The 12,979-nt window shown below is 40.3% G+C and overlaps 1 protein-coding gene and 1 long non-coding RNA gene across 10 annotated transcripts in view; one reads left to right on the plus strand and one right to left on the minus strand.

Moving 5' to 3' along the window:
• The window catches only part of LOC138737059 (uncharacterized), a 35,247-nt gene extending 30,611 nt beyond the window's left edge, over window positions 1-4,636 (plus strand). The window contains exon 3 of the long non-coding RNA XR_011340737.1: window positions 2,030-4,636. This is a non-coding gene — a long non-coding RNA (uncharacterized lncRNA). The remainder of the gene's footprint in view (window positions 1-2,029) is intronic.
• pdss2 (prenyl (decaprenyl) diphosphate synthase, subunit 2) overlaps window positions 1-12,979 on the minus strand; it is a 243,407-nt gene that overhangs the window by 118,934 nt on the left and 111,494 nt on the right. The window lies entirely within an intron of this gene.

Raw genomic sequence — 12,979 nt, forward strand, 5'->3', positions numbered from 1 at the left:
ACACCGCCAGCCTTCTCCTTTGACCAGGCAGCCTTCCAAACGTTTGACAGCTTTGTCCTTCTGGAACTGATTTCTGTCTCCTCTCTGTTTCATACCCTCCCTCTCTGAGAGCAAAACTGTTCTCCTCTGACTGCAAAGAGCACATGCTTTCCCAGACAAGCTGCTGAAGGTTGCTACTTTGTTGCTTTCTGCAAAAGTCCTGCAAAAATTCTGTGTTTTAAAATGTTTGTGTGCAAGCTGGTCTAACAATTCCTCCCAAACCACCTCTAAATACTCTGTCACATAACAATGAATGGCATGTTTGCCTTATACTTTCCACACTTTGGAAGCTGAGGATCATTCAGTGGAGTGAGACATTTCCTCCAACTGTTTCAACTATATTGTTCCATTTTAAATGGTGGAAGTAATGGAATAATTAAGGAAAATAATCATCTCACATTGTAGATCAGATTAAGAGTATTCAGTTGGTAATGACAAAAACCTAGATAACAAACCTAGGCAATAAACAGTCAGGGAAATTTCAACATAGTGTCTTCTGGAGGGCATATTTAACAGATGCACGACACGCACAATCAAGAGCAAGTTCAAGTTTATTATTATTCAATCATACAACCCAGTGAAACAAAATTCTCCGGTCCTCAGTGCAAAACATGTGAACACACATCCAGGCATAACACATGTACAGATAAACCATACATGGGCACCATGTATATACAGATATAAAAAATATTGTTTAACAAATAGTAGAGGCTTGGAGGGTTTGTATGAACAGTTCATTTCAGTTGTTCATCAATCTCACTGCCTGTGGGAAGAAAAGATTTACATGTATATCCTTAGTATGTTTAACAATTATTGGGTTCACAGGGATGAGGAAGGTATGGCATGCATGCTCCAACTGTGTCCCATTCTCCCTGCACACAGGGTCAGGACACAAATCTTTCAGACCATACATGCCTGAAAGCCAGTTTGTAGCTTGTGGAAAGGCAGATATTACTTACCATGTTTGTTTGTTAATGCAAAAAAGAAACATAAATGAACATGGACTAGATGATATCACACTTTTAACAAAACAACATCTTTAAAAATCAAATAGTTTTGCATAGCTTAATAAAGTGTGTGACTGCTAAGTGTAACTGAACATTATACAATTGTGGATTAATTTTACAGCAGAGGTGATATTATGCCTTTTCTTTGAAAACAGATGCAGTAATTCTCCAGGCAATCACATGAAACCATACAGATTGTTGTGTGTAAATTAGACTTCATACTGTTTCCTATGTACAGCAAACTGGGAAATCAACAACAGTGCAAAAGATATTTTATTGAAGCAGATTTTCAGCACCATGAGAAAAAAAATCATACAATGACAAATCTGCAACTGGTTTCTTCAGGTGCCGAGCACCAAAGATTTTGAGCAAAGAAAATATATTTGGTTTTTCACATTAATTGTCCACCAGAATGGTATAAGGAATGGGAATTGTGCATGTGGTTTAGTTTTTATTTATTCTATTGCAGAATTAGAATCCATCAGAATGCATATAGGAATTATTCCCAAAGTTAAAAAGGCTGGTTTGTACAGTTTCCCCAGACATCAATCAGATAGTCCATGAATGAAAGGGAGAGGAAGGCAGGCACCAGGAAGTCATTTTAACACTTACAACACACTCTGTAAATGTAAGATTGAAGCTCACCCAAAAAAATCCTATCTTCCACCTCAAGGTGGTCTTGGTAAATGATGAAAGAAAACCTATTTTACACATTTTCTGTTCCCAACCCTCTTTAAAGTTCTGTGATGCTTACAAATTGCAAAAGCAGAAATGAAGTTACACACACATACCCCAGTTTATTTGCCTTTTGGTGACATTTGCTTGAGATAACCATCCTCTTCAACTCATTCAGTGGGAGTTTTTACATCAACTAGTGACTTCTGGATTCAAAAGCAAATTCATCAATTAAAGATAGCTAATTATTGTCCTGTAATTAAAAAGAAATGTAATATTACATGAAATTGTCTTTTGTCTTCTATAAGGTGTCCCTTACAGTGAGAAAATGAAAAGTAGAGAGTCCCCCAGAGTCTGTGGATTCGTCTCCAGCTCCCACGGCCTCTGCAGCCGCACAAGACTCCAGTGCAGTTCAAACCATCAACAACTCGAGCCCAGATCCAAGTCTCCAACACGATGAGGAAGCCTTCAGCGCCCAGGCATGTCAAGAGCCTGCCTTGCCCTCAACACCCTCTTGAATCCAGATTTGATCCTGATCCTCATGAGCCAGTCTCCAGCAGCTGGTGCCCTGTGCCAGTCTGTTGCTCCTCCAGAGTCCACATCTTCTCTAGGCTGCTGCCAAACACAGGTGCCACCATCTTTGTCCCTGACCCCATGGTAGCAAGATTTTTTATACACCACCATTGGCCCTTTTAACAGTCATTTAAACCCTGCAGGGAGCCGTTGGCAGATGGACTGGGTGGTAGGACCCCACACGATAGAACTTTGCCTCCGTTCCTCTCTCTCCCCAGGTCCACAACAGTGGCAGCACTGTCACTACATCAGCTTCGGCAGCACCGCCATTTTTTTCCCCATCATATCCTTTCATTTCCTTTCTGTCAGTGAGTAATACAGCACAGAAACAGGCCTTTCAGCCGAAAATCACCCACACCAACTAAGGTGCTTTCCTTCACTAGTCCCTGCAAACCAGAGAAACATCTCATGTCTACAAATCAATGATATGCGCATTTACATTTTTTTCAATTTTTTCCTTACCTCCTGTGTTCCCCCACCCCCCCACCCTCTCTCTCCTTCCAACCCATCTATACTCTTCACATTTTTGTTCTCTTTCCATTCTCCCATCACCAATTTTGCCCATCCCCATCTGGTTGCATGTGCCCTACACCCCTTCCCTAATAGTTTCCATTATCAACCTTTTAACTTCTCCAATTCCAGCATTGGTAACCTTTGTGTTCCTATTTATAAAAGCAGGATATAATGTTGAGGCTTTAAAAGGCATTGGCCAGACCACATTTGGAGTATTGTGCGCAGCTTTGGGCCCAATATCTAAGGAAGCTGTGTTGGTGCTGGAGAGGTTCCAAAGGAGATTCACCAGAATTAGGTTATCCGATCAGGCTTTGGGACTGAATTCACTGGTGTTAAGAACAATTGTGTGGGGGTGGGGGGGAGATCTTAATTAAACCTATCCATTACAAAAAGGCCTGGATAGAATGGATGTTACTTATGGTAGAAAAGTCTGGGACAGGAGGCCACAGCCTCAGAATACAAAAATGTCCCTTGAGAACAGAGAGCAGGAGGAATTTCTTTACCCAGAGAATGGTGAATATATGGAATTTGTTGCTGTAAATGGCTGTGGAGGCCAAACCTTTGGGTATATTTAAGATAGACATAGAAATGATTTTGATTAGGAAGGGAATCAAGGATTACAAGAAGGCACAATGGGCCGAATGGCCTTATTCCCTGTCTTATGGTCTGATGACCATCCAGCATATCTCTACCTTCCTTCACCCTCCCGTTCTCCCCTTTACCCCCCCCCCCCCCAATCTGGTTCCATCTACCCACCATCCTTCACGCTCATCAGTCCACCAACTACCAACTGGTCCTTCTCCTCATCTCTCCCTTTCTGCATTTTACACTGGCTATCTTCCCTATCCACTCTCTGTCCTGATCCAGGGTCTTAACTGAAACATCCTTTCGCTGCTCGACCCATTAATTAATTGATGCTCTAGATTCCGGCATCTGCATCCTCATGTCTTCTGCGAAGTCTGAATCTAACTGTGCCTCCTAGTCCTAGACTCTGTATTCAACTTGTCAAGCCAATTAATGATCTTAAAAAAAAGTTTTTATGAGGCCTCCTCTCATTCTTCTCAACTCCTGAGAGTACAGGGTGGCACGGTTAATGTTGTGGTGATCGCAACACTATTAGAGCTCCTGTGACCCGGATTGGAATCCGGCTTTGACTGTAAGGAGTTGTACATTCTCCCCAAGCCCACGAGGGTCCCCCTCCCTCCATCCCCGCAAGTTCCAGAGAGAGACAGGGTTAATAGGTTGGTGATGAGTGTAAATGGGCAGTGCAGACTTGTGGGCTGGGAGGGCCTGTTACCATGCAGTCCCTCCAAATTAAAAAAAAAATTAAATATCAGTTCTACTCTATTCAATTTCTCCTCAGATGGCAAAGCTGTCAGCTTGGAACTGTCTAGTAAATTTTTGCAATATCCTTACGTGGCAACAAAATACTCTCTTGTGAAAGTGATCAGAACGGCACAAAGTTATCCACGTGTAACATAATAAAGGTTCACACATTTGCAATAAGACACCCTGACTTCTGTATACCAGTGGGGAAGAAATCAGTACTGTGTAGAGGTAGGCTTGGAAGGGGTGGGCAGAACCAGTGTTAACAGCTCCTGTCTTGTGACAGCTAGACACAACAGCCTCCTATCTACTGACAACTAGCCACTGGCAGCCACGAGGCATAGTGACTCAGCAGCACCCGTAGATCTACTGAGAACCCCTGGCCTACTCAACTTAGCTATGTCATGAGGTTGTTAGCACTTCAGATGTCATGCTGCCAAGTCATATGTTGTGTGTCTGTATCAAGCCTGATAACACTGTAATAAATGCTCTTCTCTTCGCTGGCTGGCAACTTCAGGCGTGGACTCGTTATTTCAACATGATGGCATATGAGCATAAACATCATCTACCACAACTGAATCTAATTTTGCCCTTACCTAACATACAAACTTGAAAGATATTTCAGAATACAAATTCAGAACGGGGAACTGTAGCTAATTCCCGCACCCACTACCACCCCTTACCCTTCCCTATACCTCTTCCTACTCCACTCTCATCTCCCCCACTGACCTCCCCCACACCCCACTTCCCCCCTCTGAACTCTCACACCCCTGACCCTAATCTTCCAACCTCCCCAATCCGCCCTCTGACCTCCCCTCCTTCTTCCCTCACCCCCCAACACCCTTCACCACACAAATTCGCACTCTGACTCCTGCTTGGTCTTCATTATCCCCTCTGATCGCCCCCTCTCTGAGAGGGAGCGCTCGGTCCTTAGTTGAGGCCTCACCTTCATCCTCCTCCACCCACAACTGAAAGAGTTCTGCACACACCATGAAGCTGAACTCTTCTTCTCTCGCTTCTGTCTCCAGGCTGACTTCCATGATTGTGACACTCCACTCGCCTACCCAAGATCCCTTCTCCTGCTTTAAGCCTTCTTTCTCTTCTGGACATAGCCAGCTGCCCACTTGGGATCTTTTTATTTCTATTTGCCACCGAGACACCAACCAGCTCAACTTCACCATTCTCTTCTCTTATTCTAATCTTACTTCCTCTGAACGCTCTGCCTTCACTCTTTCCACAACAATCCCTACCTCACTATCAAACCTGCAGATTAGTATCCTACTGTTGTGGTCTGGCGCACTGACCTTGACCTTGCTGAGGCCAGATGACAGCTCTCAGACACGTCCTCCTACTTACTCCTACTACAGCTCATCAAGCCACCATCTCCAACATCAACATCATCACCTCGAGTCACCTTCCTCCCATGGCCTCCAAGTTCATTGTCTCCCATTCCCGCACTGCCAGATACTATCTTTTACCCAAGATACATAAACCCAGCCATCCAGGTAGACCATTGTTAACGCTTGCTCTTCCCCACTGAACTGGTTTTGTCTTACCTTGACCCTATCTAGTCTCCCCTGGTTCTAACCCTACCAACCTACCTCCGCGATACCTCACATGCCCTCCATCTCCTCGATGACTTCAGATTCCCTCATGGATCGCTACATTTTGATTTTGAATTTCCAATCCTTTATACCTCCATCTCCTATACAGAAGCACTTTGCTTCTGACAGAACTCGTCCTCACTCTAAATAACTTCTCCTTTGACTTCTCACTTTCCTTCAAATCAAAGGAGTAGCCCTGGGTAGCCGCATGGGTCCCAGCTATGCCTGGCTGTTTGTGGAGCAGTCCATGCTGCAAGCCTACACAGGCAAGACCCCTCAACTCTTCCTCTGTAATAATGAGGACTACATCAGGGCTGCCTCATGTACCCGAGATGAGCTCGTCAACTTCATTCACTTCGCTGCCAACTTCCACCCCGATCTCCAACTCACGTGGTCCATCTCCGATGTCTACAGACTTTCATGCTATACTTCTCCTCTCCTTCACCCTGGGTGCTAACACCAACCAGAGCATTCTCTTTGACAGCCTCATTTGAGGTAATGACTTGATTGAACATTACCTCTCTGAACACCACATAAAAAACTAAAACATTTTGTGCTGCAGAATTTATCTAAAATTATGAATGACCATGCTTTTATTTAAAAAAAATATAGACCAAGTTACTGCATATTCAAAATATTTTAACATTAAGTGGGAACATGTCCAACTCTAAAAGTTCTTTCAACATGAAAAGATTTCTGGAGATAAAACATTAATTATGAAGCTAGCACCAGCTTCACATCCAGATAAGTTCCAAACAAAAAAATTCAAAGACTTTCAAGCAGACAAGCAGGCCTAGCACAGCAGGTTGCATCATTTATATATAGTCAAACCCACACGATGCAACTTGCCTATTGGAAGCATTGATTAGTGGAGCGATTTGGTTAATGATAGCACGTTCAAAAACAAACCAAATGAAGTATTCTATAAAGCTTGTAATCAGATGATATATATGCAGTTAGCATGAAGAACACTTGCTATTTTACAATAAATACAGTTTGGTGAATGGAAAATTAGATCAACATTCAACAAAGAACATAACAGTATAGTGCAGACCCTTTGGTCCTTGATTCTCTTAAATGTCCATAATATTTCAGCCTCCACCCCCGACAAGGCATTCCCTGTGTAAAAACCTTAACCCTGATATTTTCCCTAAACTTCCCTCCCTTTATTTTGTACAGACGCTCTCTGGTGTTTGTTATTTCTGCCCTGGGAAAAGTGCTGGCTGTCCATCTTATCTCTGCCTCTCATAAACCTCTACACCTCTATTAAGTCACCTCTCATCCTTCTTCACCCCAAAAAGTCCCAGCTCTGCTAACATTGCCTCAAAAGACTTATTTTCTAACCCAGACAGCATCTTGGTAAATCTCCCTCTCCATAGCTTCCACAACCTTCCTATAATGAGGTGATCAGAACTGAACACAATACTCCAAGTGTGGTCTCACCAGAGATTTGTAGAATTGCAACAGGACCACTCGACCCTTCTTAACTATCTTATCAACCTGTGCAACAACATTGAGGGATATATGGAATTGGATCCAAGGTCCCTCTGTTCATCCACGTGGTTAAGTCTCCGACCATTAACCCTGTTCTCTGGTTTGATCTTCCAAGATGCATCACCTCACAATTATCTGGATTGATCTCCATCTGCCACTACTCCGCCCACCTCTGCATTCTGTCTCTATTCTTTTGCAACCTACAACAACCTTCAGCACTATTCACAACTCTTCCAAACTTTGTATCATTGTATCGTCCACAAACTTACTGACCTACCCCGGGAGTTTTTATTGAGGTCATTTATAAAAATTACAAAGAGCATGGGTCCCAGAACAGATACCCGTGGAACTCCATTAGTCACTGACCTCCAGGCAGAATACTTTCCACCCACTACTACATGCAAGCCAATTTTTAATCCACACAGCTCAGGTTCCATGGATCCCGTGCCTCATGACAAGTCATAGTAAAATACTGCAAGTCCTGGAAATCGGAAATTACAGCAAATGCTGCTAATATTCATAATATGAAGTGGCAAAACTGTTTTTGGAACACTTCTGTTTAGTCTGAAAATTTCAAAATGCCCCAAAAATTTCAGTTCCTGTCACTAAAGTCTGCCCCCCACTCCCATTCTCTCCAATGAAGTACAAGCTTGAACACTACCTCCTCTCGTCTTATAATCAATTATATTTCTAATGGCAGATATTATGCTTTCCTACTTCTTAGTTTTTTTTCTAATTCATTCTTTTCTTTCTGTCATTTTATCTCTCCCTTTCTATCTTATCACAGATTTATTTTGTTCTGTTTTCAACACCTCTTTATGTTAACCAAGACTTTCCTGTTCAGTTTCAGTAACCTGTGACTATTTGATTCCTTATTTCCAGCAATAACTCTTCATGATCCTCAGTGACATTTTGACACATATTTTACTAAATGCAAGATCATTAATGAGCATCTGGCATTCTATCATTTTTAAGAGAAGTCTTCTGTACCACAAAAACCCCAATCCTTTCTCCATTAATTAACACGTGTTAATGAAAGTTCTTGCTGAGGTGTGATATTGACCGTGAATCCTTATTCATTCTCTTCCTCAGCTCTAATCTCAATGCACCTTCCCTTGTGATATTTATCACAATTTTCATTAAAGTTTAGCTCTTCAACTCTACTCATTCATGGATTGCTTGAAGTATCATATATGGGTCATAGCCAGCAAGTGAAAATAACATTTTATACCGATCGTAAACAATTTAAACTTTTTAGAAACTCACACGGAACCTGATGATTTAAAGGTATTGCATGGTTTTCAGTGAAGTTTTTTTAATACTCCATCACTGTGAATGAACACTGATACAACTATGAAAGATGTATTAATCCAATAAACAATTTATACACAGCAAATTTGAGCATTCATTGTGTTAATTGCTGTGGCTTGTTAACTCTTAATTTGAATTTGTGAATTGATACATTTAATATCATTATTTTCAGAGATTTTTTCAGGGAGGTTGTGTCTTCTTGTTAGATTGTAAAATAAAGTCAGTTTCATGATCCTGTGGCGAGTTTTCAAGGTACTTCTACACAATTTGTTCTCCTGATGCTCATTTACACAAAATTTGCCAGAGAGCATTAGTTCAATTCAGGACCAGCCAAAAATATATTGGTTACCACCACACAATACACACACAGAAAAAGGCTTTTGGATCAAGCAGAACATACAAACAGAAATCCTTAATGGACATCGCCTAGCAGAAAGACAAAAAATGGAGGAAATAGTTTATAATGCTTCTGCTCCGTGCAAGAAATGCATGCCCCTTCCCAAAAAATAAGCCCCATACTCAATCTATAAATTTGCTGACAATGCTAACATTTAAAGAGCTGGATTTTATATTTCAAGATGGTAATGGGGTTTTGATTGCTTGCTGTCGACTATTTCCATTGGCAGCAGGGGAAGAAATAAGAGGCCTAAAATAAATTGTCAAAAATGTCAAAGTGGGAATGAGTGTCTAAAAAAAAAATCACAGAGAGTTAGTTAAAACCTGGAATGCATTCTCTGAAAGGGTGGTGAAAGTTGATTCAATAACAAGTTTCAAAAGGAAATCGGATATATTCTTACAAAAGGGAAAAAAAATGCAGGGCAATGAGAAAAGAAGAGGGGAATGAGACTAACTGATGGCTCTTTCACCAAGCTGGCAGGGCTTAACTCACCTCCTTCTGTGCTGTATTGTGGCATACATTAAAAAATATGGTAATTAATACCTCCGTCCATTGTAGAGAAATAACATCTTTTTGGCAAATTCATATTGAAATACAGTTAGCCTTTCAGCATGTAAATATATTAATTTGGAAGAATGCAAATGAGACCTTTTGTGATGTGAAAATGAGAATGTGTTTTAATTATTGCATTGTATTTGAATTAGTAAATGAATTGTCTGTGCTTTCGGCGGATAAGGATTCTGGGAATCACATCTTGGGCAGTTCAAAAGCAGAATTAGTAGACAGATGTTGATCATCATTCTGTGCTCAGAAATGAAGGAAGAAGATTTTGAGAAGAAGAATAAACACACCAGGAAGAAAAACTTACCTCAAACTAAGGTTAAATCAAATATTATGAAAGTTAAATATTAATGAAAAATAGATCCTTTGTTCACGTTTGTAAGAAATCACCATATTCTGAGCATTCACATTTATTTGGGGAGGCACAGTTAACAAGCGCAAAGCTATTACAGCACCAGGAAGCTGGGTTCGAATCTGCTGCTGTCGGTAAGGAGTTCTCCCTGTGACCCGCATGCATTTTCTCCATTTGCTCCGGTTTCCTCCCACTCTCCAAAAGGTACAGGGTTGATAGGTTGATTGGATTTAATTGTGCAGCACAGGCTTCATGGGCCAGAAGGGCCTTGTACCATGCTGTAGTAAATTTTAAAAAATTTACCTTGTAAAAAATGGAAAAAAATCAGTCATATCTTTAGTGATGGTCATAATCTTTCACCAAGTGATGAAATCATAATTATTTTTCAAGACTCCAAGCTTCCAATACATAAACTTTTTAATTTTAACTTTCTCAGATGGTTGATATTTAGAATATTTCTAATAATTCAGGAATGTGAACAATATTGAAAATACATTGGTTCTGAAGTGGCATTAGACCACTTCAAAGGACGATCAGCAAGTGGCCACATGAGCTGCCCAAATTTTCCATGGAAGTGTTTATAGTTCCGCAGGAGAGGCTATTCAAAACCTTGTACAGCTGGCTGAAAGACCTATCGATCAGTTTTGCTCTTTTTTCTCCTCCATGTCCTATACAGGGTCAATTATGTCATTTAAGAGGAGGTTAGATGAGTACATGGGGTTGGAGGGCTATGGGCATAGGAATGGGTAAGTGGAACTAGTGGAGTTTCACATACATCGGTACGGACTAGAAGGGTCAATATGGCTTGTTTCCGTACTGAAAATTGTTCTTTGGATATGGTTATATATTTCAAACCTAGTGACAGCACAAGTCTTAGCAATACAATGCCAACAAATGAGAAAGTAGAAAATATAATGCGCCTCTTCAAGAAAGCAGGGGAGAAAAAAATGGGCATCTGTGGGAAAATATTATAATCCCCTCAAAATAAGGTTATCCCAAAGTCAATATAATCAGAAAGAATCAATCTGATTTTATGGCTTGAAGGTTGTTTGACAAATCACAATATTTTGTACATACAAAGTAGAAAAAGGCAAACCAATGGATACAGAATATTCTCACTTATGAAAGGAATTTGATGAGGAAGTTGTTAATTTATGACAAGAACTAAGTTGGTGTGGTAGATATAGCACTGGTCAATGATCAAAGGTGAGTCAAAACAAATTGGCTACCTGTAGGGTGCTGCTCAGGTCATCATCATGGGGCCCTTGGCAATTCACAATATTAGTGACAATTAAAAATATTAGTGACGATTATTGAAGATGCAAAGATACATGGAAAGGTAAGCCATGAAGGGAATGTAAACCCGACTGCAAAGAAACAAGTTAAGGAAATAGATGGAGATGGTAAGAAAGGAAAGAACATTTTTAAACAACAGGAAACTTTGAGGGATTCTTTGTGAATTAATTTATAATACAACAGGAAGTTAACAAGGATTGAAGGGAAGTGTTCAGTTTTGGTTTCACAACCTCAAGGAGGAGAAAATTGCCAGGAATCAATGCATTTTGGTCTCACCAGATCAATACATGGGATGAGACTGTCCAATGTATACAGATCAAATAAGACCCCTCACTGAGATTCATTGGAATGCAAGGCAAACTCATTGAAGCAAATGATACTTTGAGGGCGAGTGACCAGGTGGATGCTGAACATCTATTTAGTTTATTAAACTGTGGAATCTAAAATGAGGGGGACAAAAATCATAAAATCGACCCTTTCAAGCAGAAATTAGGAGCAGTTTTTACCAACACAGAGGACTCCATATGTTCCACATTTTCCGACCCAGAGGGCTGTAATCGCCAAGATAGATCAAAAGCCGGAGATCAAAATATTTTGGACACTGAAAGAATCTGAGGATATTGAAATGCGTAGCAAAGTAAATTTGCAGCAAGTCGTCTTTCTAATAATAGAGCCATGTTAGGTTGGTCAAGCTCATTTGCAGAATTAACTCTGTAACCAATAAACAAAATATTGGCAATGCAGAAAATATCTTCACCATGCAACAAAATTGTAATTTTAACAGAAAGGATGCCTTTCCAATGGCTGTTATTTTACAAACTGTTTTACAACTGAAAATACCAAGACATGCCACAAAATTGAATTTCCAGCCTCGTGGCATGGCAGGAATGACAAACAAAAATTAATGCTGCAGATTCTGGTTGTTGAAGTAACAGCAAATAGCTATCAAAGGCTAGAACAGGGGTGGGTAACTTTAAAAAAAAACTATAATTCCACCTTAAGTACAGTATTCCCTATGCCATCAGTGTCCTGTGATTAGTAAGCGATTGCTTAAGGTGGTATGTGAAGTGGAAAGAAAACATTTGAAAACCACTGTTTTAATCATACCTCATTGACTCGTAATGTGCACGGTTTCAGAACTCCAAAGGAAATGGGCCAATGACAATTTTTCTCAAGCAAAATATTTCAGTAACAATTGGATCTCAAGCAGTGGTTCACAACCTTCCCTTCCCACTCACATACCACCTTAAGCAATCCCTTACCAATCAGAGCACTTAAGATATAGAGAATACTTAAGATGGAATGCGAGTTTTAAAAAAAAGGTTGCCCACCCTGGGCTAAAATCTGATGGCAAAATATAACTGATTGCATTCCAGCCCCAATAAATAATGAAAAAAAACCTATTCATTGCATAATACAATAATCTGAATGAAGGCTTTTGAATCTCAAACTACAAATGCTTTCCACTTCAAGTGCCTGATTCATTCATCCAGTTTTCTGCCGACACGCAAAGCATACAATGGATATCGTGAGCTGTTGATGGAAAAACTTGCAAATCAATTTGTACAAGCCTCAGAGTTACTATTTGACAGCCCATCTGTTCAGTTCTTTCAATGCACGTTTAAAAATGTAGGTTATGTGCCTTTAAAATAGGTTAAAAATACAAAGGATTATGAAATAAAATGTTCTATTTGGCTTCCCAAACATTCCTTCTGCTGATTATCTAAAACCAAGGCTTAGATCTTCATTGTAATTCTACTCTTCTCCGTAAATTTTGAAATATCACGCACAACACTCAAAATGAACGAAGCAAAGTTCTAGATTATACAAT

This window comes from Narcine bancroftii, chromosome 6 (genome assembly GCF_036971445.1).
Source record: "Narcine bancroftii isolate sNarBan1 chromosome 6, sNarBan1.hap1, whole genome shotgun sequence".
NCBI classification, from domain to species: Eukaryota; Metazoa; Chordata; class Chondrichthyes; order Torpediniformes; family Narcinidae; genus Narcine; species Narcine bancroftii.